At 46.6% G+C, this 26,665-nt stretch overlaps 1 long non-coding RNA gene across 3 annotated transcripts in view; it reads right to left on the reverse strand.

The window, feature by feature from the left end:
• LOC134350878 (uncharacterized) overlaps positions 1 to 26,665 on the reverse strand; it is a 66,970-nt gene that overhangs the window by 19,950 nt on the left and 20,355 nt on the right. For all 3 annotated transcript variants that reach the window (XR_010019026.1, XR_010019025.1, XR_010019024.1), the window contains exons 2-4: positions 16,281 to 16,354; positions 14,681 to 14,747; positions 5,164 to 5,215 (exon numbers count right to left, since the gene is read on the reverse strand). This is a non-coding gene — a long non-coding RNA (uncharacterized LOC134350878). The remainder of the gene's footprint in view (positions 1 to 5,163; positions 5,216 to 14,680; positions 14,748 to 16,280; positions 16,355 to 26,665) is intronic.

Genomic DNA, 26,665 nt, shown 5'->3' on the forward strand with positions numbered 1-26,665 from the left:
TACCACCTCACACTTCTCCGGGTTGAACTCCATCTGCCACATCTCAGCCCACTTCTGCATCCTATCAATGTCTCTCTGCAATCTTTGACAATTCTCTACACTATCCACAACACCACCAACCTTTGGTGTCATCTGCAAACTTGCCAACCCATCCTTCTACCCGCACATCCAGGTCTTTAATAAAAATCATGAAAAGTAGAGGTCCCAGAACAGATCCTTGTGGGACACCACTAGTCACAACCCTCCAATCTGAATGTACTCCCTCCACCACGATCCTCTGCCTTCTGCAGGCAAGCCTTTTCTGAATCCACCTGGCCAAATTTCCCTGGATCCCATGCCTTCTGACTTTCTGATCAAGCCTACCGATTGGAACCATGTCAAATGCCTTACTAAAATCCATGTAGATCACATCCACTGCACTATCCTCATCTATATGCCGGGTCACCTCCTCAAAGAACTCTATCAGGCTTGTTAGAAATGATCTGCCCTTCACAAAGCCATGCTGACTGTCCCTGATCAGACCATGATTCTCTAAATGCCCATAGATCCCATCTCTAAGAATCATTTCCAACAGCTTACCCACCACAGACGTAAGGCTCACTGGTGTACAATTACCCGGACAATCCCTACTACCTTTTTTGAACAAGGGGACAACATTTGCCTCCCTCCAATCTTCCGGTAACATTCGCGTGGACGAGGACATAAAGATCCTAGCCAGAGGTTCAACAATCTCTTCCCTCGCTTTGTGGAGCAGCCAGGGGAATATTCCGTCAGGCTCCAGGGAGATATCCGTCTTCATGTATTTTAATAACTCCAACACCTCCTCTCCCTTAATATCAACATGCTCCAGAACATCAACCTCACTCATATTGTCCTCACTGTCAACAAATTCCCTTGTAATGTAGGTGCTTCTCCACCATCCCTGGCAGGGCGTTCCACAGACCCATCACTCTGTGTAAAAAACTTACTTTGGACATCCCCTATATTTTTCTCCAATCACCTTAAAATTATGTCCCCTGATCTTAGTCATTTCCACCTGAGATAAAGTCTCTGACTATCGATTCGATCTATGCCTCTTCCAATCTTGTACAACTTTATCAAGTCACCTCTCTTTCCCCTTCACTGCAAAAAGCAAAACCCTAGCTCGTATCATGTCACCCTTCAACACCCTTAGCTCCACTTGCCTACCCGGTGGCTTTTTCCAGTTTATGAGTTTGGGGTCTCAAAAACTCTTCTGCTTTTTAATTTGGACGTATTTCAGAATATCGATGATCTTTCCTTTGGTTTCCCCAGCTTCGATTACCTTCTCCACAGGAACTGAAGATGGTAGATATTAATTTGTGTTCTAGATCATTCTCCGTGGATTGCCACATTTATTGACAGGGGACTATACCTTCTAGAGATACCAGAGTCTGCAGATGTTGGCATTTGGTGCAATAAACTATTTGTTTGAGGAACTCAGTGGGACCAGCAATATTTAGGGTTGTGACGGTTAGGGAGGAAATTGTCGCTGTTTGGTGCCTTTTATTCTATACCAAATGAATCAGGAATCTCCCTTACCTTCAGGGATACCTTGTCACCCCTTGGTTCCCCATCTGATTCCTTCTTAAGGGTACCCCAGCGCCCTTTATATTCTTCTAAGTTTCCAACACTTTTCAGTGCTTGTCCTTCTTTATTCTGTGTACATATCAGCTTTTCCAGTCAAACACCTCCGCTCCAAAGGGGAGGTATCCATACTGTCACCACCCAGAATCTCTCCATTCCAGACAACATTCTGGTGACTCCTTTCTGCACCCTATCCAGTGTAAGCACATTATTCCTATTGTGCCAATCTGAACTACGGCCAATATCCCAACTCCGGTATAACCATTGTACACATTTCAATCTGCTGAACTGCATGTATCAACAGTGCCCCTGGCAATGGATGTCCGATGTGATGCATTCCACGTTTTAAGTTTCCGTTACTTGTTCAGACAGTTTCTGCTTTTGATTCACATTCCCAGCATCTGCAGTGACTTGACTTTCAACAGATTTCAGCATGATTTGTTGTTGGTTGTCATGAATTTGAATGCAGCTGCACGAAGCAGGGAAGGGTTACGTATAGAAGGCTAAGAAGGTATGGGTAGTGCGGCATTCAGGGTGGCACATAGATACAATCAACTATTTCCTCGTACAGACAAAGAAAATCAGAGAATGAGGCCCCCAACAACAGTAACTGTGCACAAAGCGTTTCAAACAATTGAAGTCATATTTTATGGCATCAGGACTATAAGACAGAGGAATAGATTCAGGCCATTCAGCCAATCAAGTCTGCTCCACCATTCCATGGTTGCTGAGTTTTTATCATTCTCAAACCCATTCTCCTGCCTTCTCCCTGATTAGACCATAAGGCTTAAGAGTAGAATTAGGGCATTCAGCCCATTGAGTCTGCAACACCAACAGTCAAGGAAAGATCAGCTATGTAGCAAAAACAAAAGCAAGCTGCTGGAGGAACTCAGCGGGGCAGGAGGCATCACTAGAGGGAAAGGAGTAATTGTTGTTTCTGATCAGACCCTGCCTCAGTGCTGATAAGTTAGCAGAATGACAGTTGTGGAAAAGAGCAGAGAGGAAAGGGTGAGGCAGGAGCAGCAAAGTGATATGTGAGTCCACATGAGAAAGGGTTAATAAGTGCATGACCGAGGAGTGAGTTGCTTTGTTAGAGGCAAAATTCTAGTCCAAGGAATAGCGTGGCAAAGCATTGCATTTTAGTCAGATTAAACAAGGTTCAGATCAACAATCTAAAATGAACTCTGAAGTACGCTGTTTTTCTTTAAATGAAAGTGGTAAACTCTTCTGCTTACACCAGAGTGATTAGTTTATCGAACTCAATCTTTGTACACCTGGTTAGTAATTAATATTGCATGTCTATTATATTAATAAATGTTCCACTCAAAACCTGCATGGGTATCGATATTCCACACATTCTGAGTGATGTTGGTGCATAGACCATTAACAATTTCACAGTCAACATTTCTCAGACACAAACATGAGTGGGGACCTCAGATACCAGACTTCAGAGAAGGCAGAAAGAACTGAGGATTAGAAAAGTTGTGAATTGGATTCAGAGCATGGCGTTGGGTGGTGGATATTTGTGGGAGGCAGGTTGGAGAGATGAGGCAAGCAAAAAGAGATCAGGGAAGGTTCATGTTGACGCAAATACAGTGGACATAAGACGATGGTGGGACTAATTATTATGCTGATTACATGTGGATCGATACATTGTCACAGAAAGTAAATGATGCGACGCTGGATGCATACTTAAGGGTAATGCTTATCGGTGATGTTTCCACTTAATGGTGTGAAGCCCGACACTAGGCTTAACTATAAGGCACGGTGATGGTAAAATCATGTTCTGGACAATGTCATCGCAAAGGCTTCCATTTATGATGTTTGATCCTTCTGCACCCTTTATTCTCCAGACATAACTTTGCTCATTGCGGCCAAAAAGTTCTATTCAAAAGGTTCAAAGGAACATCTAAACAAGCCTGATGCATATTGGAAACAAGTCCTGTGGACTGATGATGTTAAAATGGAACTTTTTGGCTGCAATGAACAAAGTTATGTTTAGAGAAAAAAGGGTGCACAATTTTATGAAAAGAACCCCTCTCCAACTGTTAAGCACGGAGGTGGATCAATCATGCTTTGGGCTTGTGTTGCAGCCAGTGGTACGGGGAACATTTACTGGTAGAGGGAAGAATGAATTCAATTAAATACCAGGAAATTCTGGAAGCAAAAATCACACCATCTGTAAAAAAGCCGAAGATGAAAAGAGGATGGCTTCTATAACAGATAAATGAACGTAAACACACCTCAAAAATCCACAATAACTACTTCACGAGGCGCAAGCTGAAGGTTTTGTCATGGCCCTCACAGTCCCCTGACCTAAACACCATCGAGAATCTGTGGATAGACCTCAAAAAAGCAGTGCATGCAAGACGGCCCAAGTGTCTCACAGAACTAGAAGCCTTTGCAAGGACAAATGGACGAAAATCCCCCAAACAAGAATTGAAAGACCCTTAGCTGGCTACAAAAAAGCGCTGACAAGCTGTGATACTTGCCAACCGGGGTGTTACTAAGTACTGCCATGCAGGGTGCCCAAACTTTTGGTTCGGGCCCTTTTCCTTTTTTGTTATTTTGAAACTGTAAGAGATGGAAATAAAAAAAGTTTTCTTGCTTAAAATATTAAAGAAATGTGTCATCTTTAACCTTACGCCTTTTGGAAATCAGTTCATCTTTTACTCGCTTAGTTATTCACAGTAAAAGAAATTTTGACTGGGGTGCCCAAACTTCTGCATGCCACTGTATGTACTTTGGTAATAAATTTACTTTGAACTTTGAAGATGCACACACACATGAACACAAACTCAGACATGCACATACATCTTTGACAAACTTCTGCAGAAACCCAATCTAAAATGGTTGCATTATGCCCTGGTATGGAAACACCAATGCCCAAGAGTGGAGAAGGTTACAGAAAGTGGTGGATACATACGGGCTAAACACAGGTAGATGAGACTGGCTTAGATGGGCAAATTGGATAGCATGAACTAGATGGGTTGAAGGGGCTGTGTCCATGCCGTATGGCACTATAACAAGGCAGGAAGAGTCTCTTTGGCCCTCTAAGGTTATGCTAGCTCCCTGGGAAGCAGTCCTATTAATTCCACCCCTTCTGCTTGTTTCCCCTTACCTTTGCACCTAATTCTCTTTCATCAATAACATCAGGTATACATCAATAACTTGTTTAATTAATTTACACTAAATACCTAATTTAGAGCACCCAAGTAACTGACTCACTCACCTTTGTGATGCGAGAAGAAACTGGAGTACCCGGGGGGGCACAGCGGGAGACCCACATAGAGTAATAACATGCAAACTCCACACAGACAGCATCAGGGGCAGGATCAAATATGATTTGATTGACACGAGATGTCAAAATCAGGTTTATTATAAGCCAAATGTCAGAAAGTTCGTAATTTTGTAGCAGCAGTGCAGTGAAATACAGAAAACAATGAGTTACAATAAAAGTAAGAAATAATGTGATTTGAACTTTGAAAAAACTTTGATTAAGTTCTGGAGATTCCAATGCACGGAATAGAAAGAGGTTGCAAAGGGTTGTCGACTCACCTAGCTCCATCACGGACCCAACTTCCATGCCTTTGAGGATATCTTCACGAGTCTGTGATTGAAGAAGGTGGCAGCTATTACTAAGAGGCAGGTGTAGCACGTCTACTCTCACCACATCCTCCCGCCACCCATCAGGGATAGGGTTCCTTTTCCTCACCTAGCACCCCACCAGCCTCACTGTCCAGCACGTATTTCTTCGTAAGTTTCTCCATCTCGAACGCGATCCCATTAGCAAGCACATCCTTCTCTGCATCCACTTTTTGTTTTGCAGGGATTGCTCCCCATGCGATTCCCATGTCCATTGGTCCCTCCCCACTGATCTTCCTCCTGGCACTGATCCTTGCAAGTAGAGTAAGTGCCACATTTGCCCCGACACCTCCTTCTTCATTACCATTTAGGGCCCCAAGGAGTCCTTCCAGTTCGGAGGCAACACTTCACCTATGAGCAACACACATCAAAGTTGCTGGTGAATGCAGCAGGCCAGGCAGCATCTCTAGGAAGAGGTACAGTTGACGTTTCGTGCCGAGACCCTTCGTCAGGACTAACTGAAGGAAGAGTGAGTAAGAGATTTGAAAGTAGGAGGGGGAGGGGGAGATCCAAAATGATAGGAGAAGACAGGAGGGGGAGGAATGGAGCCAAGAGCTGGCCAGGTGATTGGCAAAAGGGATATGAGAGGATCATGGGACAGGAGGCCCAGGGAGAAGGAAAAGGGGGAGGGGAGGAAAACCCATAGGGGTATTAGTCAGAAGGACAGAGGGAGAAAAAGGAGATTGAGAGAAAGAATGTGTGTATATAAATAAATAACGGATGAGGTACGAGGGGGAGGTGGGGCATTAGCGGAAGTTAGAGAAGTCAATGTTCATGCCATCAGGTTGGAGGCTACCCGGACGGAATATAAGGTGTTGTTCCTCCAACCTGAGTGTGGCTTCATCTTTACAGTAGAGAAGGCCGTGGATACATATGTCAGAATGGGAATGGGATGTGGAATTAAAATGTGTGGCCACTGGGAGATCCTGCTTTCTCTGGCGGACAGAGCGTAGGTGTTCAGCAAAGCGGTTTCCCAGTCTGCGTCGGGTCTCGCCAATATATAGAAGGCTACGTCGGGAGCACCGGACGCAGTATATCACCCCAACTGGCTCACAGGTGAAGTGTCGCCTCACCTGGAAGGGCTGTCTGGGAACCTGAATGTTAATGAGGGAGGAAGTGTAAGGGCATGTGTAGCACTTGTTCCGCTTACAAGGATAAGTGCCAGGAGGGAGATCAGTGGGGAGGAATGGGGGGGACGAACGGACAAGGGAGTCGCGTAGGGAGCGATCCCTGCGGAAAGCAGTGGGGGGGGGGGAGGGAAAGATGTGCTTAGTGGTGGGATCCCGTTGGAGGTAGTGGAAGTTACGGAGAATAATATATTGGACCTGGAGGCTGGTGGGGTGGTAGGTGAGGACAAGGGGAACCCTATTCCAAGTGGGGTGGTCGGAGGATGGAGTAGGAGCAGATGTGCGTGAAGTGGGGGAGATGCGTTTGAGAGCAGAGGGGTTGGTGGAGGAAGGGAAGTCCCTTCCTTTAAAAAAGGAGGACATCTCCCTCGTCCTGGAACGAAAAGCCTCATGCTGAGAGCAGATGTGGCGGAGATGGAGGAATTGTGAGAAGGGGATGGCATTTTTGCAAGAGACAGGGTGAGAAGAGGAATAGTCCAGATAACTGTGAGAGTCAGTAGGCTTATAGTAGACATCAGTGGATAAGCTGTCTCCAGAGATAGAGACAGAAAGATCTGGACAGGGGAGGGAGGTGTTGGAAATGGAGGAGGTAAACTTGAGGGCAGGGTGAAAGTTGGAGGGAAAGTTAATGAAGTCAATGAGCTCAGCATGTGTGCAGGAAGCAGCACCAATGCAGTCGTCAATGTAGCGAAGGAAAAGTGGGGGACAGATACCAGAATAGGTTTGGAACATAGATTGTTCCATAAAGCCAACAAAAAGGCAGGCATAGCTAGGACCCATACGGGTGCCCATAGCTACACCTTTAGTTTGGCTGAAGTGGGAGGAGCCAAAGGTGAAATTATTAAGGGTAAGGATTAATTCCGTTAGACGGAGCAGAGTGGAGGTAGAGGGGAACTGATTAGATCTGGAATCCAAAAAGAAGCGGAGAGCTCTGAGACCTTCCTGATGGGGGATGGAAGTACATACGGACTGGACATCCATGGTGAAAATAAAGCAGTGGGTCCAAGGAACTTAAAATCATTGAAAAATTTAAGAGCGTGAGAAGTGTCACGAACATAGGTAGGAAGGGAACAAGGGGGGATAAAACCGTGTTGAGTTATGCAGAAACTAGTTCGGGGGGGCAGGAGCAAGCTGAGACAATGGGTCTATCTGGACAGGCAGGTTTGTGGATCTTGGATGGGAGGTGGAAACGGGAAGTGCGGGGTGTGGGAACTATAAGGTTGGTAGCAGTGGATGGGAGATCTCCAGAGTGGATAAAGTCGGTGATGGTGTGGGAGACAATGGCCTGGTGCTCCTTAGTGGGGTCACGATTGAGGGGTAACTAAGAGGAGGTGTCCGCGAGTTGTCGCTGTGCCTCGGCAAGGTAGAGGTTAGTACGCCAGACTACAACAGCACCCCGCTTATTGGCGGGTTTTATAGTAAGGTTAGTAGTAGTGCGGAGGGAGTGGACAGCAGAGCATTTGGAAGGAGTAAGGTTGGAATGGGAATAAAGTTGTGGGGTACCCCATCCGTTATTTATTTATATACACACATTCTCTCTCTCTCTCTCTTTTTTCTCCCTCTGTCCCTCTGAATATGCCCCTTGCCCATCCTCCGGGTTCCCCCTCCCCCCCTTGTCTTTCTTCCCGGACCTCCTGTCCCATGATCCTCTCATATCCCTTTTGCCAATCACCTGTCCAGCTCTTGGCTCCATCCCTCCCCCTCCTGTCTTTTCCTATCATTTTGGATCTCCCCCTCCCCCTCCCAAATCTCTTACTAGCTCTTCCTTCAGTTAGTTCTGACGAAGGGTCTCGGCCCGAAACGTCGACTGTACCTCTTCCTAGAGATGCTGCCTGGCCTGCTGCATTCACCAGCAACTTTGATGTGTGTTGCATGAATTTCCAGCATCTGCAGAATTCCTCATGTTTGCGTTTTTAACTTCACCTATGAGTTTGTTCGGGTCATCTAATGTATCTGTTGCTCTTGGTCTGGATTCTTTTATATCGGTGAGACCCAGCATTGCTCGGGAGACCACTTCGCTGAGCACCTAAGCTCCATCCACGACAAAAAACAAGATTTCCCAGTGGCCAACAATTTTAATTCCACTTCCCACTCCCATTCCAACATGTCAGTTCATGGCCTTGTCTACTGCCAGGATGAGGCCACACTCAGGTTGAGGAGCAACACCTTGTATTCTGTCTGGGTAGCCTCCAACCTGGTGGCATAAACATCAATTTCTTGAACTTGCAGTAATGCTCCCCCCACTGCAGCATTCCCTATTCCCATTTCCCTCTCTCACTTTATCTCCTTATCTACCCATCATCTCCCTCTAGTCCTCCTCCCCATTTTCCCTTTCTTCCATGGCCTTCTGCCCTTACAGACTCCTCCTTGTCCATCCCTTTATCCCTTTCACCAATGAACTTCCCAGTTCTTTACCTCACCTCACTTCCCCTCCTGGTTTCACACATCACATACTAGCTTGTATTTCTCCCTTCCCTCCACCCATCTTCTTACTCTGACTTCACATCTTTTTTTCTCCAGTCCTGATGAAGGGTCTCAGCCCAAAACATCAACTGTATTCTTTTCCATCAATGCTGCCTTGCCTGCTGAGTTCTTCCAGCATTTTGTGTGTGTTGCATGAAGAGGGCATGCCCTGGGTGGTGGGGATCCTTCATCCCTAATGCCCTGCTCCTTGAAGATGTCTTAGATACTATGGAGACTTGTACCTATAACAGACCTGACTAATTGTATAAGTTTTCATAACTTATTTCCATCATATGCAGTAGCCCCAAAGTCTCATACCAGACGGTGATGCAGCCAGTCAGAATGCTCTCCATGGTACATTTGTAAAAGTTTTTGAGTATTGTACTTGACAAACCAAATCTCCTTAAACTCCCAATGAAATATAGCTGCTGATTTGCCTTCTTTATAGGTACATCAATCTGTGTGTTCAGATTAGATCCTCAAAGATTGTCAGGGTGCTGGTGCACGGATACAATCACAGACCCAATACTGTGCACACAGTGATATTAGCTGAGTAACAAATCCCGAGGTGTGAGCAAAGTTGGCATCAAAGTTCAGGCAGGGATGAAAACATCCAGAGAAATCCAAAAACCAGAATCAGGAAACAGACAGAGTCGAAATTCAGACGAACAGAGTATAGACACGAATGCTGGAAAGGCTCAGAAAAATTGACTGCCACAATCTGGCAACAAATAGGTGAAAGCAAAGGATTGAAATACACTGAGCAATAAACAGAGAGGCAGATGATAGGTGGAGCACAATGAGACACAGGTGGCAGCAATACAGGTAATAATGAGAAGCAAATGAGAGACTGAATACTCAGTAATACAGGGGCCACAGTAGAGCAAGAGCGGGGACAGGAGCATATGGAAATACAACACCATAGACTGACAGCTTGGGGGAAACACACAAAAAGGCAGAGTTCAACTGGAGGTACTGGCAGTAACTCCCCCACCCCCTGCCCTACGACACCTCCTGGCGTCACGGCAGATAGAGCAGGGTGCTGGTGATGGAAGTCCCTGATGAGAGAGGGGACCAGGATGTTATGGGTGGGGACCCAGCACCACTCCTCAGGCTCGTAGCCCTCCCAGTCCACAAGGTACTGGAGGCCAAAGCCCCGACGATGCACCATAAAGGCCTCTGACCCATCGATGAGCCATGGGGGGTGGGGGGTTTGGGTACAGGATACAAGGGGTGGCTCAGGAAAGGCTTGATGCGGGACACATGGAAGGTGGGATGAATGCGGCAGAGAGTGGAAGGGAGCTTGAGATGGACAGCAGCAGGGCAAATGACTTTAGCAATGGGAAAGGGGTCGATGAAGTGGGGGGTGAGCTTGCAGGAATCCACCTTGAGGGGCAGGTCTCGGGTTGAAAGCCACACACGCTGTCCCTGGCGGTAATGTGGGGCCTCAGAACGATGATGGTCAGCTTGACACTTAATCCTAGCAGGGGTGCGGAGAAGGGCAGAGCGAGTGCACCTCTATGTCTGCTGACATCATCAGATGAACACCTCAGCAGATGGAACGCCAACCTCCTCCTCCTGGGCAGGAAATAGTGGAGGTTGGTAGCCAAGGCAGCACTCGAAAGGGAACAGACTGGTGGATGAGGACGGATGAGTTTATGGTGTACTCGGCCCAGGGTAGCTGCTGACTCCACGCGGAGAGGTTCTGGGAGACCAGACACTGCAATACAGTCTTTAGCTGTTGGCTGGCCCGCTCGGTCTGGCCTGAAGGCAGACCCACGGAGGCACCCAGAAGATTACAGAATGCCCTCCAGAAGTTGGTTGTGAATTGAGGACTCCTGTCTGACACAACATCTACAACTAATCCATGGAATTTAAAAACATTCAGTACTAGTAATTTTAACGCAAACAACAGGAATTCTGCAGATACTGGAAATTCAAGCAACACACATAAAAGTTGCTGGTGAACGCAGCAGGCCAGGTAGCATCTCTAGGAAGAGGTGCAGTCGACGTTTCAGGCCAAGACCCTTCGTCAGGACTAACTGAAGGAAGAGTGAGTAAGGGATTTGAAAGTTGGAGGGGGAGGGGGAGATCCAAAATGATAGGAGAAGACAGGAGGGGGAGGGATGGAGCCAAGAGCTGGACAGGTGATAGGCAAAAGGGATACGAGAGGATCATGGGACAGGAGGTCCGGGAAGAACGACAAGCGGGGGGGGACCCAGAGGATGGGCAAGGGGTATATTCAGAGGGACAGAGGGAGAGAAAGAATGTGTGTATAAAAATAAGTAACAGATGGGGTACAAGGGGGAGGTGGGGCATTAGCAGAAGTTAGAGAAGTCAATGTTCATGCCATCAGGTTGGAGGCTACCCAGACGGAATATAAGGTGTTGTTCCTCCAACCTGAGTGTGGCTTCATCTTTACAGCAGAGGAGGCCGTGGATAGACATGTCAGTACTAGTAATTTGGCTGTTTCTTTGGTAGAGGGGAGTTTAGGTAAAGGAATGAAGGGTACAGACTTGGAGAAACGATCAACTACTGTGAGAATGGTGGTGTTACCACCTGATGGGGATAGACCAGTGACAAAATCCAGGGCAATGTGGGACCAGGGTCTCTTGGGGATAGATAGGGTTTGTAACAGACTAGCAGGTGACCGGTTTGAGTTCTTGCCTTGAGCACACACCGAGTAGGCTGATACAAAGTTGCGGATGTCATCTCCCATGGAACGCCACCAGAACCACTGACTGATGAAGGCCTGAGTACGCTTGGTTCCAGGGTGAAAGGAAAACCGGGAAGAAGGACCCCACTGCAATGCCTGTGAGCAGACAGAGTTGGGAACATAAACCTGGTTAGTGGGGCGTTGACTGGGGGCTGCCTCGCTCTGTTGAGCAGCTTGTACCATGGATTCGCTGTCCCATTGCGCTGAACCCACGAGACAGTGAGCAGGGAGGATGACATCGGGTACCTCAAGGTCTCAGAGGAAGGAAATCTTCAGGACAGGGCATCAGGTTTTCCATTCTTGGAACCGGGGCGAAAGGACAGAGTAAAATTGAGTCTTGAGAAAAACAGGGACCAACGGCCCAGGACAATGGGAGCTTGAGGAGAGTCAATAACATAAACGGTTAACTGTTCATGTTGGTTGCTGGATAAACTGAGACTCACCTGGGCCGTGACATGGGTGATGTTAGTCGGTCTCTGACCATTCAAGCTATTGGCCATTAAAGGTGACTGGAGAGCAGATATGTTAGTCCCCACTGGGCAGCCAAGCCGGAGTCGGTCAAAAAAACCCTCCGCACCAGAATCAACCAAGATGGAGACTGCTCAGCGTTGGATGCCCCACTCCAGAGAATCAGGTATGAAAGTGAGTGGTGTCGAGGAGGGCAGGTCAGGGGTTATGCTCACCAGTACTCCTTGTCCTACTGGTGAGCGCTGCACTTACTGGGCAGGTGGAGATGAAATGGCCTGGTTGGCCACAGTACAGACAAGAGTGGATGCTGATTCTCCTTTGTCTTTCAGTCAGCACCAGTTGGGTACGGTCAACATGCATAGTCTCGGGCTCTGGAACGCGAATTGTAGATTGAGGCAAACGGCAGGGAAACGTAGACTGACGAGGAGCTTGGAAGTCACCCAGTGCCCCCAAGTACCCTCTGGAACCCCTTCCTCCGCGGCACTGCTGAAGGCGAACATTAATACGGATGGCCAAATCCACCAGGGCTTCAAAGGTGGCAGGAAGGTCCTGGGTGACCAGCTCATCTTTGATGCCTTTGGAGAGGCCGTTCAGGAAGATGTTGTACTGTGCCTCCGAGTTCCAGCTGCTGGAGGTCGCTAGGGTCCGGATATCTATGGCATAATCCGACACAGATCTGCACCCCTGATGCATGTGCAGCATTTCACGGGCAGCCTCTCTCCGATGTTTGGAGCAATCAAACACTTTTCTCATCTCCTCCAAAAATAACTGAAAACTACTGCAGAAAGGGGAGCCTGCCTCCCAGACAGCTGTTTGCCATTCTCTCACCTGACCGGACAGTTGGGTGATGATGTTGGCTACCTTGGCTCGATCAGTCGGAAATGTTGTTGGTTGTAATTCAAAAATGAGTGTGCACTGGGAAAGAAAAGAGTGGTAGGAACCGAGCTCACCTGAGTACTTTTCTGGAGGAGGCAGACGGGGCTCTTGGATAGGAGGAGTGAGCGAGAACGTAGCGGGCCGGGTGGAAGATGCAGTCGCAGAATGTTGATGGGCGCTCTGGGACAGCTGGAGTGACTGAGTCTGGGCCACAAGATCGGCTACATTGGCAGAAAGCGACTCCACTGCCCTGAACATGGAGTCCAGCTGGTTCTGGTGTCTCCCCAGCATCATTCCCTGTTGTTCCAGGACAGCTCTCAGACGACCGGGGTCTGCTGGATCCATTCTGGCCAGATTGTATCTCAGGGCGCTGGAGCAGGGATCCAATTGCAGACCCAGTAATGTGCACATTACTCAATTTGTTATTAATTGAGTAACAAATCCCGAGGTGCAAACAAAGTTGGAGTCAAAGTTCAGGCAGAGATAAAAATATCCAGAGAAATCCAAACACCAGAATCGGGAAACAGGCAGAGTCGATACTCAGACGGACAGAGTACAATCCCAAGGTGCAAACAAAGATGGCCAGTGAAATCAAAAACCAGAATCGGGAAACAGGCAGAGTCAATATTCAGACGGACAGAGTACAGATACTCTGTACTGGAAAGGCTCAGGAAAATTCACTGGCACAATCTGGCAACAAACAGGTGAAAACAGGACTGAAATACACTGAGCATGAAACAGAGAGGCAGATGATAGGTGGAGCACAATGAGACACAAGTGGCAGCAAAACAGGTAATGAGAAACAAGTGAGAGACGGAGTACTCAGTAATACAGGAGTCGGGGTGGAGCAGGAGCACGTGGCAATACAAAACCTCAGGCTGACAGCTAGGGGGAAACACACAAAAAGAGAGTTCAACTGGAGGTACTGAAAAGATATTGACACCCAGGCACTTGAAATTGCTCACTCTCAAATTCTGATCCCTCTATGAGGATTGATTTGTGTTCCCCCGTCTTACCCTTCCTGAAGTCGACAACCAGCCTTTTGGTCTTGCTAACATTGAGCAAAAGGCTGTTGCTGCGACAGCACTCAACTAACTGGTACACCTCTCTCCTTTACGCCCTTTTGTCACCATCTAGAATTCTGCCAACAATGGTTGTATATCAGCAAATATATAGATGCTGTTTGAGCTATACATAGCCACAGAGTCATGGGTGGTAAAGATAGCAGAGCTGTGGGCTAAGCGCACATCCATGCGGAGCATTAGTGTTAATTGTCAGCAAGGTGGAGATGTCATTTCCAATCCAACCACATTGTGGTCTTCCAGTTAGTAAGTCAAGGATGCAGTTGCATTGGGAGATACAAGAGCCTAAGTTTGGTAGCTTTTCAATCAGGACTGTAGCAATGATAATGTTAAGTGCTGAGCTATAGCATCCTGACATAGGTATGTGCATTTTCCAGGAGAACCAGGGCTGAGTTGAGAGCCATTGAGATCACTCCTGCTGTAGACCTATTGTGTCAATAGACAATTTGCAGTGGGCACAGGCCCTTCCTGAGACAGGTGTTGATTCTAGCCATGACTATCCTCTCAAGGTATTTTTGTCACTGTAGATGTGAGTGCTACTGGATGACAGGAGTCAAGGCAGCTCACACTATTTTCTAGGCCACCAGTATAATTGTTACTCTTTTGAAGCAGGTGGGAACTTCCGACTGTATCGGAGAGATAGAAAATATCTTTGAATACTCCCGCCACTTGGCGGACAGAGGTTTTCAGTGCCTTACCAGGTACTCCATTGGGCCCTGTTGCCTTGCGACAGTTCATCCTCCAGAAAGACAGCTTGACATTGCCCTGCAAGACAGAGAGCACAGGGTCTTTGAATACTGCAGGGATCTGGATAGCTGTGGTTTTACTTTGTAGGACGTAATAGTCTGCAAACCCTGCCAGAGTTCACGTGCGTCCAATGTCACCTTTATCTGATCTTCCAGGAAATCCTCAGTTATTGACCATCTCTGAAAGATCCATGGCAGGGTTTACTCCCACCACCATCCCCAACCCCAACACACTCACCGGTGATTTCTGCATTTCTTCTGCTTTATTGTCTGCATGTTATTAAATAGTTAATGCCATGTGCTCCAATAAAACAGCCTCCACAGAGAAGTGAGGAATATCACACAGAGAAGCACAAGCTTGAACTGAGAGACAGTCTACATCAGCCAGTCACTGAGTTACTGATATAGCAATCCATGGTCTATTTTTAATAACCACACTGCAAATTCACAGGGCAGGTAGGTCATTTTACCAGGTAATGCAGCAGAGAATTACATAGCAGAAGAACCAGGCCCTCTGCTACATTGACTCAAAGTTGATCATTACTGAGACTTTTATACCAATTCTGATGCACTATAGGATAAGACAAGAAGACATACGAGCAAAGTTAGGCCCATCAAGTCCACTCTGCCATTTCATCATGGTCGATTTATTTGCCCTTTCAACCCCATTCTCCTGCCTTCTCCAGTAACATGTGACACTTTGATCAAGAACCCATCAACCTCTGGTTTAAATATACCCAATAACTTTCAGTCATCTGTGACAAATAATTCCACAGAACCTGTTTGGCTGAAGAAATTCCTCTTCATCTCTGTTCTGAAGGACAGCCCTCTATTCTGAGGCTGTGCCCTGTAGTCCTAGACTCCTCCACTATAGAAAACAACCACTCCACTCTATCTCGGTCTTTCAATATTCAATAGGTTTCAATGAGATCAACCCTCATTCTTCTAAATTCTAGAGAGGACAGGCCCAGATCATTCCAGGAATCATTGTCATGAACTACGGCTGGACCTTCTCCAAGGCCAGCACATCGATTCTTAGATAAGGCGCCTAAAATTGCTCACACTCTCCCATTAACTCCACCGCACTGCTAGATACTACCATCAACCACACAACAGAGGAGCAATCCACAGCAGATGATTAACACCCACAGGTTGTTGGGATACGGAGAAACCCATGTGGTCATGGGAAGAACATACAAATTCCATACACACATAGACAGTTCCAAAATTCAAGATGAAACCCAGATTTCAAGGGCTGAAAAGCAGCATCTCTCCCTGCTGTGCTACTGAGCCTAATAATAACATGGATTGAGACAAAGAACTACACATGGACACTCCATGGAATATATCTATCATTATGGAATATATCTATCTTCAGTTGGATGTACAGGTGGTTCAAGGTTAGTTGTGATCTAGATGATGATGTAGTCTTGTGAATATTCAAGGTGGCCCAGCTCTCTTCTCTCCAGGGTGGCAATGGTTAATCGAGAGTGCACACTTTAAACATGCTAAGAGGAAAGTGTAGTGCAGATTTAGAGCTAAGCTTCCTTACCTGGTTGAGGGATTTTTGGATGCCTCTGTGCAATCCGCCTGACCCATGAAGTAGTCCAAAGATTGCAAACCTCCCTGTAACAGAGGAAGTCAAAGTTGTTAACATTCACCAACCTGTCTAAACAGCCTTGTGGAATTCCGAAGGCCAAACAACTCAAAGATTCAAGATCCAAAGTACACTTATTATCAAAGTATGTTATGCACTATACCTCCCTGAAATTCGTCTTCCCCAGAGACAGTCACAGAATGAAGAACCATAGCACCAATCCATTCAAAGAAAAATATCAAATGTCAAACTCCCCTCCTCCCCATCTGCAAAAAAAGTTGTACAAACAGCAACAAAACAACAACCAAAAACACAGAATATAAATACAGGTATATTAAGAGCAAAAGGATAGTAAGGGATAATATTGGTCCACTTGAAGATCAGAGTGGTTGGCTATGTATGGAACTAAAATAAATGGGAGAGATCTTAAATAGTTTTTTTGTGTCTGTATTTACGAAGGAAACTGGCATGGAATCAACAGAAATAAGGCAAACAAGTAGTGAGGTCATGGAACCTATACAAATTGAAGAGGAGGAGGTGATTGCTATCTTGAGGCAAATCAGAGTAGATAAATCCCCAGGACCTGACAGGGTATTCCCTCGGACCTTGAAGGAAACCAGTGTTGAAAATGCAGGGGCCCTGGCAGATATATTTAAAATGTCAGTATCTATGGGTGAGGTGCCAGAGGATTGGAGGATAGCTCATGTTGTTCCGTTGTTTAAAAAAGGCTCTAAAAATAATCTGGAAAATTATAGGCCGGTAAGTTTGATGTCAGTAGTAGGTAAATTATTGTAAGGAGTACTAAGAGATAGGATCTACAAGTACTTGGATAAAAGAAACTTATTACGGAGAGTTAACATGGCTCTGTGCGTGGTAGGTAATGTTAAACAAATCTATTAGAGTTTTTTAAGAAGGTTACCAGGAAAGTGGATGTAGGGACGGCAGTGGATGTTGTCTATATGGACTTCAGTAAGGCCTTTGACAAGGTCCCGCATGGAAGGTTAGTTAGAAAGATTCAGACGCTAGGTATACATGGTGAGGTAGTAAGTTGGATTAGACAGAGGGAGGAGAAGATGGTGGCGTGACACAGCGCGCGCGGCCGTTCCGAATGAATATCGATTATGTGTAACTAGGAGACATGCACAATCCGGATTTGATGGAGACAGTCGTGAGAAACGCAGAAGAACATCTGGAGTAACTTCTGAAATGCCTGCTTCGCTGCTGCTGCTACTGTGCGATCGAGAATCTCCGGAGACGAAGGCCCCAAATCCTCGGCTTTGCATATCGCCTGTTGCCAGGACCGGGGTCGAAGTGCTCGGCAGAGATGGTGCTCGGTGTTGAACAGGTGGTCGGAGGCTCGGAGTTTTTCGGATGGACCCGGAGTCAGACTGTGGTCGGATGCTTCCAGGATGCTGCACCGGCAAGTTGGCGGCGCTGGAGGTTTACCGTCTGCGTGAGATGATGGGACTTTCAACAGACTTTGAGACTTTCACTGTGCCATGGTCTGTTCTTATCAAATTACGGTATTGCTGTGCACTGTTGTAACTATATGTTTATAATTACATGGTTTTTGTTAGTTTTTAAATCGGTTTGTCATGTGTTTTTCGTGATATCATTCTGGAAAAACATTTTATCATTTCTTAATGCATGCATTACTAAATGACAATAAAAGGGGACTGCGTGTCCTCATAATCATAATCATAATAATAGTCATTGGCTCAATGGGAGAAGCCAGGGGGTGGTAGTGGAGGATTGCTTCTCTGAGTGGAGGCCTCAGACTTGTGGTGTGCCACAGGGATCAGTGCTGGATCCATTGTTATTTGTCATCTATATCAATGATCTGGATGATAATGTGGTAAATTGGATCAGCAAGTTTGCTGATGATACAAAGATTTGAGCAGTAGTGGACAGTGAGGAAGGTTTTCAAAGCCTGCAGAGGGATTTGGACCAGCTTGAAAAATGGGCTGAAAAATGGCAGATGGAGTTTAATATAGACAAGCGTGAGGTCTTGCACTTTGGAAGAACAAACCAAGGTAGAACATACAAGGTAAATGGTAGGGCACTGAGGAGTGCAGGAGAACAGAGGGATCTGGGAATACAGATACAAAATTCCTTAAAAGTGGCGTCACAGGTAGACAGGGTCTTAAAGAGAGCTTTTGGTACATTGGCCTTTATAAATCAAAGTATTGAGTTTAGAGTTGGAATGTTATGGTGAGGTTGTATAAGACATTGGTGAGGCCGATTTTGGAGTATTGTGTAACACACATAAAAGTTGCTGGTGAACGCAGCAGGCCAGGCAGCATCTGTAGGAAGAGGTGCAGTCGACGTTTCAGGCCGAGACCCTTCGTCAGGACTAACTGAAGGAAGAGTGAGTAAGGGATTTGAAAGTTGGAGGGGGAAGGGGAGATCCAAAATGATAGGAGAAGACAGGAGGGGGAGGGATAGAGCCAAGAGCTGGACAGGTGATTGGCAAAAGGGGATACGAGAGGATCATGGAACAGTAGGTCCGGGAAGAAAGACAAGGGGGGGGGACCCAGAGGATGGGCAAGAGGTATATTCAGAGGGACAGAGGGAGAAAAAGGAGAGTGAGAGAAAGAATGTGTGCATAAAAATAAGTAACAGATGGGGTACGAGGGGGAGGTGGGGCCTTAGCGGAAGTCAGAGAAGTCGATGTTCATGCCATCAGGTTGGAGGCTACCCAGACGGAATATAAGGTGTTATTCCTCCAACCTGAGTGTGGCTTCATCTTTACAGTAGAGGAGGCCGTGGATAGACATGTCAGAATGGGAATGGGATTTGGAATTAAAATGTGTGGCCACTGGGAGATCCTGCTTTCTCTGGCGGACAGAGCGTAGATGATCAGCAAAGCGGTCTCCCAGTCTGCGTCGGGTCTCGCCAATATATAAAAGGCCACATCGGGAGCACCGGACGCAGTATATCACCCCAGTCGACTCACAGGTGAAGTGTTGTCTCATCTGGAAGGACTGTTTGGGGCCCTGAATGGTGGTAAGTGAGGAAGTGTAAGGGCATGTGTAGCACTTGTTCCGCTTACACGGATAAGTGCAGGAGGGAGATCAGTGGGGAGGGATGGGGGGGACGAATGGACAAGGGAGTTGCATAGGGAGCAATCCCTGCGGAATGCGGGGGGGGAGGGAAAGATGTGCTTAGTGGTGGGATCCCGTTGGAGGTGGCGGAAGTTACGGAGAATAATATGTTGGACCCGGAGGCTGGTGGGGTGGTAGGTGAGGACTAGGGGAACCCTATTCCTAGTGGGGTGGCGGGAGAATGGAGTGAGAGCAGATGTACGTGAAATGGGGGAGATGCGTTTAAGAGCAGAGTTGATAGTGGAGGAAGGGAAGCCCCTTTCTTTAAAAAAGGAAGACATCTCCCTCGTCCTAGAATGAAAAGCCTCATCCTGAGAGCAGATGCAGCGGAGACGGAGGAATTGCGAGAAGGGGATGGCGTTTTTTCAAGAGACAGGATGAGAAGAGGAATAGTCCAGATAGCTGTGAGAGTCAGCAGGTTTATAGTAGACGTCAGTGGATAAGCTGTCTCCAGAGACAGAGACAGAAAGATCTAGAAAGGGGAGGGAGGTGTCGGAAATGGACCAGGTAAACTTGAGGGCAGGGTGAAAGTTGGAGGCAAAGTGACTTTATTAACTTTTTCTCCTTTTTCTCCCTCTGTCCCTCTGAATATACCTCTTGCCCATCCTCTGGGTTCCCCCCCCCTTGTTTTTCTTCCCGGACCTCCTGTCCCATGATCCTCTCGTATCTCCTTTTGCCTATCACCTGTCCAGCTCTTGGCTCTATCCCTCCCCCTTCTGTCTTCTCCTATCATTTTGGATCTCTCCCTCCCCCTCCAACTTTCAAATCCCTTTCCCACTCTTCCTTCAGTTAGTCCTGACGAAGGGTCTCGGCCTGAAACGTCTACTGCACCTCTTCCTACAGATGCTGCCTGGCCTGCTGCGTTCACCAGCAACTTTTATGTGTGTTGCTTGAATTTCCAGCATCTGCAGAAGTCCTGTTGTTGGAGTATTGTGTGCAGTTTTGGTCACCTAATTACAGGAAGGATATTAATAAGGTTGAAAGAGTGCAGAAAAGGTTTACAAGGATGTTGCCGGCACTTGAGAAACAGTTACAGAGCAAGGTGGAATAGGTTAGGACTTTATTCCCTGGAGCGTAGAAGAATGAGGGGAGATTTGGTAGAGGTATATAAAATTATGATGGGTATAGATAGAGTGAATGCAAGCAGGCTTTTTCCACTGAGGCAAGGGGAGAAAAAAAACCCAGAGGGCATGGGTTAAAGGTGAAGGGGGAAAAGTTTAAAGGGAACATGGGGGGGCTTCTTCACACAGAGAGTGGTGGGAGTGTGGAATGAGCTGCCAGATAAAATGGTAAATGCGGGCTCACTTTTAACATATAAGAAAAACTTGGACAGGTACATGGATGAGAGGTGTATGGAGGGATACGGTCCAGCTGTAGGTCACTGGGACTAGGCAGAAAAATGGTTCGGCACAGGCAAGAAAGGCCAAAAGGCATGTTTCTGTGCTATAATATTTCTATGGTTTCTACAACACAACATCAATCGGCATTTCCGTTCAGTTTAGCTCAGTGTTCATTATCTGCCGGGTGCCCCAATTCAAAATTCATCCAAAAGTAGTAACAAAAAAAGAAGGACCAGAACTAGAACACATCATAAAAACAAATCTACGATCTGCATAAATTAAACCTTGGTCTGGCACCATCCGCTGACAGCAATGAGGGAGAGAGTGATCACTCGGGAGCAGCAAGTGAGAGAAAATGAAAGACTGCCACACGTAGACACCTTCTCTGGCAGCAGAGAATGAGAGACTGGTAGAGGGTGCTGAACACTCACTGATGCAGTGCCTCAATGATTTCAACCTTCCTCCATGGTTTAATTGGTGAGCTGTTCACAGGCCCACACCCCATCTGGCTTCCTGGCCTCCATGCTTCACACTTTAGTTGCAGCTTCGTGGAGCACTACCAGAGACGGCAAAGCGCCGCATTGCCCGATAGATGAACCATACTGTATCTGAAATTATCAGAAGATGAAAAATAAACGAAAGGAATGTCTTTGTGAACCATCTCAAGGACGTCAATTCTGGTTGCATTGTTCACTAGCACTACCTTCTTATGTTTGGTCTCAACTGTTTTCAAAATAGGATTTATGCAGACCTCAAAGCTTCAAATCTTGACAAAACTAAACAGCTACAAAGAAATATTAAACAGTTCCTGGAAATGATTTCTTAAATACAAACAAAGGGAAAATGGGGAGGCAATCAGCAATAAAATCACAAGAGAAGTGGTGGCACAGTCTAATTAGATCCACTCCTTCACATCTCCAGAGGTCCAGGTTCAATCCCAACCTCTGGTTCATTGTGTTTGTTAGCGTGTGTGTGAATGTAGAGTTGGCATGTTTTTCCTGTGACCCCACCCCGAACGCTCCTCCTGGGATCTCCAGTTTCCTCCACATAGATGGGTTAAACAGCCACCATAAATTGTAATCCTAATGTGTGGGGAGTGGTAGAAGGTGGCAGGGGCAGGGGTCCCAGATATGGGGCAGGGGGAAGAATGAAAGGGGCTTTGTGTAAATTGATGTTTGATAGTCAGCATGGACTGAGTAGGCCTGTTTCTGTGATGTATGACTGCACCGTTCAGCTGCTGTCAGTAACTCTGAGATTCCCTGAGCCCACCACCAGAGATGTAGGTCTCGATGAAAGAGGCTTGGCACAGTATTTTATGATGTATAAAAATGCAAGTTGTTCCATTGACGTTTAGCACATTGGAATGTCTGCTTGGGGTGGGAGGAGGAAAGGGAGGAGCATCAGCTGACTTCACTGCCTTTCTCTGACTGTGTCAACTACTGTTAGCAAGCAAAGTTCACTGCATACTAAAAAAAAACTTTGTACAGATATCCTGTTGAAAATGTCCTTACTGGTTGCATCATGGTCTGATGGGGGAATTTGAATGCACAGGAATGCAAGAAGCTGCAAAGAATAGTAGACTGAGCCCAATATATCATGGGTACATACACCACTCCCACCTACATTAAAAAGGCAACAAACAACATCAAAGTGCCCATCAGAGGCTGAGGACGAGCTTGCTCCCAGTGAGGTAAAGGGGGTAAGTTCCTTTAATAACTCTAATTAATCGAGTGCTCCATTTGCAGTATGTGGGAAGTCAGGGCCAGCACAATCGTCCCTGATGACTACACCTGTAAAAAGTGCATCCAGCTGCAGCTCCTAATAAACTGAGTTAGGGAACTGGAGCTGGGCATGGAGCTGGATGAACGTCGGCTCATACATGAGATAGAGGCAGAGTTACAGGGAGATATTCACCCCTAAAAGTCAGGAGGCAGGTAGCTGGGTGACTGTCAGGAGAGGGAAGGGGAACAGACAGAATGAGCAGTGCACCCCTGTGGCCGTTACCATCAACAATAAGTATACTGTTTTGGATACTGTTGGTGGGGACGACTTACCCGGGACAAGTTGCAGTGGTCCTGTCTCTGGCACCGAGACTGGACCCTCAGTTCAGAAGGGAAGGAGGGAAAAGAGGAGAGCAGTAGTGATAGGGGATTCAACAGTCAGGGGGACAGATAAGAGGTTCTGTGGAAGAGATTGAGAATCCTGGATGATCTGTTGCCTCCCTGGTGCCAGGGTCCGCAATATCTCGGATCGAGTTCTCAGTATCCTCAAGAGGGAGGGTGAGCAGCCAGATGTCGTGGTCCATGTAGGGACCAATGACGTGGATAGGAAGAAGAAGGAGGTCTTGCAAAGAGCATTTAGGGAGTTAGTTGCAAAGTTAAAGGACAGGACCTCCAGGGTTGCAATCTCAGGATTGCTACCCCTGCGACGTGCTAGTGAGGCTAGAAATAGGAAGATAATGCAGCTAAATATGTGGCTAATGAGTTGGTGCAGGAGGGAGGGCTTCATGTTTCTGGATAATTGGGCTTTGTTCCAGGTCATACCTGTTCCGATGGGACGGGTTGCACCTGAACTGGAGGGGGACTAACATACTTGCGGGAAGGTTTGCTAGTGCTGCTCTGGGGGGTTTAAACTAGATTTGTAGGGGGAGGGGAACCAGAGTGTAAGAGCAGATAGTGAGGTGGAGCAGGATAAAGGTCATGTGAGAACTGCAAGTATAGTGCATGGAGTAAAGCCAGATCTAACATATAAAGAGGCTTTGAGGAAAGAGAAACAGAATAAGGGGTGTAAAGGTAGGAAGGTAGAAGGGCTAAAGTGTGTGTACTTCAATACAAGAAGCATCAGGAACAAAGGTAATGAACTGAGAGCATGGATACATACATGGAATTATGATGTAGTGGCCATTACAGAGACTTGGCTGGCACCAGGGCAGGAATGGATTCTCAATATTCCTGGCCGTCAGTGCTTTAAAAGGGATACAGAGGGGAGAAAAAGGGGAGGAGGGATGGCATTACTGGTCAGGGATGCTATTACAGCTACAGAAAGGGTGGGTAATGTAGCAGGATCCTCTTTTGAGTCAATATGGGTGGAAGTCAGGAACAAGAAGGGAGCAGTTACTCTACTGGGGGTTTTCTATAGGCCCCCTGTTAGCAGCAGAGATATCAAGGAGCAGATTGGGAGGCAAATTATGGAAAGGCGCAAAAATAACAGGGTTGTTGTCATGGGTGACTTTAAATTCCTTAATTCATTCCAATGGCTTAGACGGGGCAGAGTTTGTTAAGTGTGTCCAGGACAGATTCCTGTCACAGTATGTTGACAGGCCAACTAGGGGGAATGCCAAACTAGATCTAGTATTAGAAAACAAACCGGGTCAGGTCACAGATCTCTCAGTGGGTGAGCATCTGGGGGACAAGGACCACCGCTCCCTGGCCTTTAACCTTATGATGGAAAAGGATAGAATCAGAGAGGACAGGAAAATCTTTAATTGGGGAAGGGCAAATTATGAGGCAAAAAGGCTAGAATTTGCGGGTGTGAATTGGGATGATGTTTTTGCAGGGAAGTGTACTATGGACATGTGGTTGATGTTTAGGGATCTCTTGCAGGGATAAATTTGTCCCGGTGAAGAAGATAAAGAATGGTAGGGTGAAGAAACCATGGGTGACAAGTGAGGTGGAGAATCTAGTCAGGTGAAAGAAGGCAGCATTCATGAGGTTTCGGAAGCAAGGATCAGATGTGTCTGTTGAGGAATATAGGGTAGCAAGAAAGGAGCTTAAGAAGGGGCTGAGGAGAGCAAGAAGAGGGCATGAGAAGACCTTGGCGAGTAGGGTAAAAGAAAACACCAAGGCTTTCTTCAATTATGTAAAGAACAAAAGGATGACAGGATTGAAGATAGGATCGATTAGAGATAAAGGTGGGAAGATGTGCCTGGAGGCTGTGGAAGTGAGCGAGGTCCTCAATGAATACTTCTCTTCGGTATTCACCAACGACAGGGAACTTGATGATGGTGAGGACAATATGAGTGAGGCTGATGTTATGGAGCATGTTGATATAAATGGAGAGGAGGTGCTGGAGTTGTTAAAATACATTAGGACCGATAGTTCTCTGGGGCCTGACGGAATATTCCCCAGGCTGCTCCACAAGGCGAGGGAAGAGATTGCTGAGCATCTGGCTAGGATCTTTATGTCCTCGTCCACGCGAATGGTACCGGAGGATTGGAGGGAGGCAAATGTTGTCCCCTTGTTAAAAAAAGGTAGTAGGGATAGTCCGGGTAATTATAGACCAGTGAGCATTACGGCTGTGGTGGGTAAGCTGTTGGAAGATTGTTAGAGATAGGATCTATGGGCATTTAGAGAATCATGGTCTGATCAGGGACAGTCAGCATGGCTTTGTGAAGGGCAGATCATGTCTAACAAGCTTGATAGAGTTCTTTGAGGAGGTGACCAGGTATATGGATGCGGGTAGTGCAGTGGATGTGATCTACATGGATTTTAGCAAAGCATAATCCACGGTTCCAAGGTTCCACACAGTAGGCTTATTCATAAAGTCAGAAGGCATGGGAGCCTGGGAAATTTGGCCAGGTGGATTCAGAATTGGCTTGTCTGCAGAAAGCAGAGGGTCATGGTGGAAGGATTACACTCGGATTGGAGGATCGTGACTAGTGGTGTCCCACAAGGATCGGTTCTGGGACCTCTGCTTTTCGTGATTTTTAGTAACAACCTGGATGTGGGGGTAGACGTGTGGGTTGGCAAGTTTGCATATGACACAAAGGTTGGTGGTGTTCTGGATAGTGTGGAGGATTGTTGAAGATTGCAGAGAGACATTGATAGGATGCAGAAGTGGGTTGAGAAGTGGCAGATGGAGTTCAACCCGGAGAAGTGTGAGGTGGTACACATTGGAAAGACAAACTCCAAGGAAGAGTACAAAGTAAATGGCAGGATACTTGAAAGTGTGGAGGAGCAGAGGGATCTGGGAGTACATGTCCATAGATCCCTGAAAGTTGCCTCACAGGTAGATAGGGTAGTTCAGAAAGCTTACGGAGTGTTAGCTTTCATAAGTCGAGGGATAGAGTTTAAGAGTCGCAGGGTAATGATGTAGCTCTATAAAACTCAGGTTAGGCCACACTTGGAGTGTCCAGTTCTGGTCACCTCACTATCAGAAGGATGTGGAAGCATTGGAAAGGGTACAGAGGAGATTTACCAGGATGCTGCCTGGTTTAGAGAGTATGCATTATGATCAAAGTTTAAGGGAGTCAGGGCTTTACTCTCTAGAGAGAAGGAGGATGAGAAGAGACATGATAGAGGTATACAAGATATTAAGAGGAATAGATAGAGTGGACACCCAGCACCTCTTCCCCAGGGCACCACTGCTCAATACAAGAGGACATGGCTTTAAGGTAAGGGGTGGGAAATTCAAGGGGGATATTAGAGGAAGGTTTTTTACTTAGAGAGTGGTTGGTGCATGGAATGCACTGCCTGAGTCAGTGGTGGAGGCAGATACACTAGTGAAATTTAAGAGACTACTAGACAGGTATACGGAGGAATTTAAGGTGGGGGGGTTATATGGGAAGCAGGGTTTAAGGGTCAGCACAACATTGTGGGCCGAAGGGCCGGTTATGTGCTGTATTGTTCTGTGTTCTATCTAGGCCATGCCATCTTTTTGCAGTACCCATCGGACAGGAGGTATAGAAACAAGTTCAGGAACAGCTGCTTTCCTTCAACCATTCAGTTCTTGAACCAACTGACAGAGCACTAATCACTACAGTTTAGCAAAACTACGACCACTTTGATTCTTTATACTAAAATGGACTTAACTTTGAGAATGGGTGAACATGACTTGTTGCATCATGGCCTGGTACGGTAATTTGAATGCACAGGAATACAACACGCTGCAGGAATTA

This window comes from Mobula hypostoma, chromosome 8 (assembly GCF_963921235.1).
Source record: "Mobula hypostoma chromosome 8, sMobHyp1.1, whole genome shotgun sequence".
NCBI classification, from domain to species: Eukaryota; Metazoa; Chordata; class Chondrichthyes; order Myliobatiformes; family Myliobatidae; genus Mobula; species Mobula hypostoma.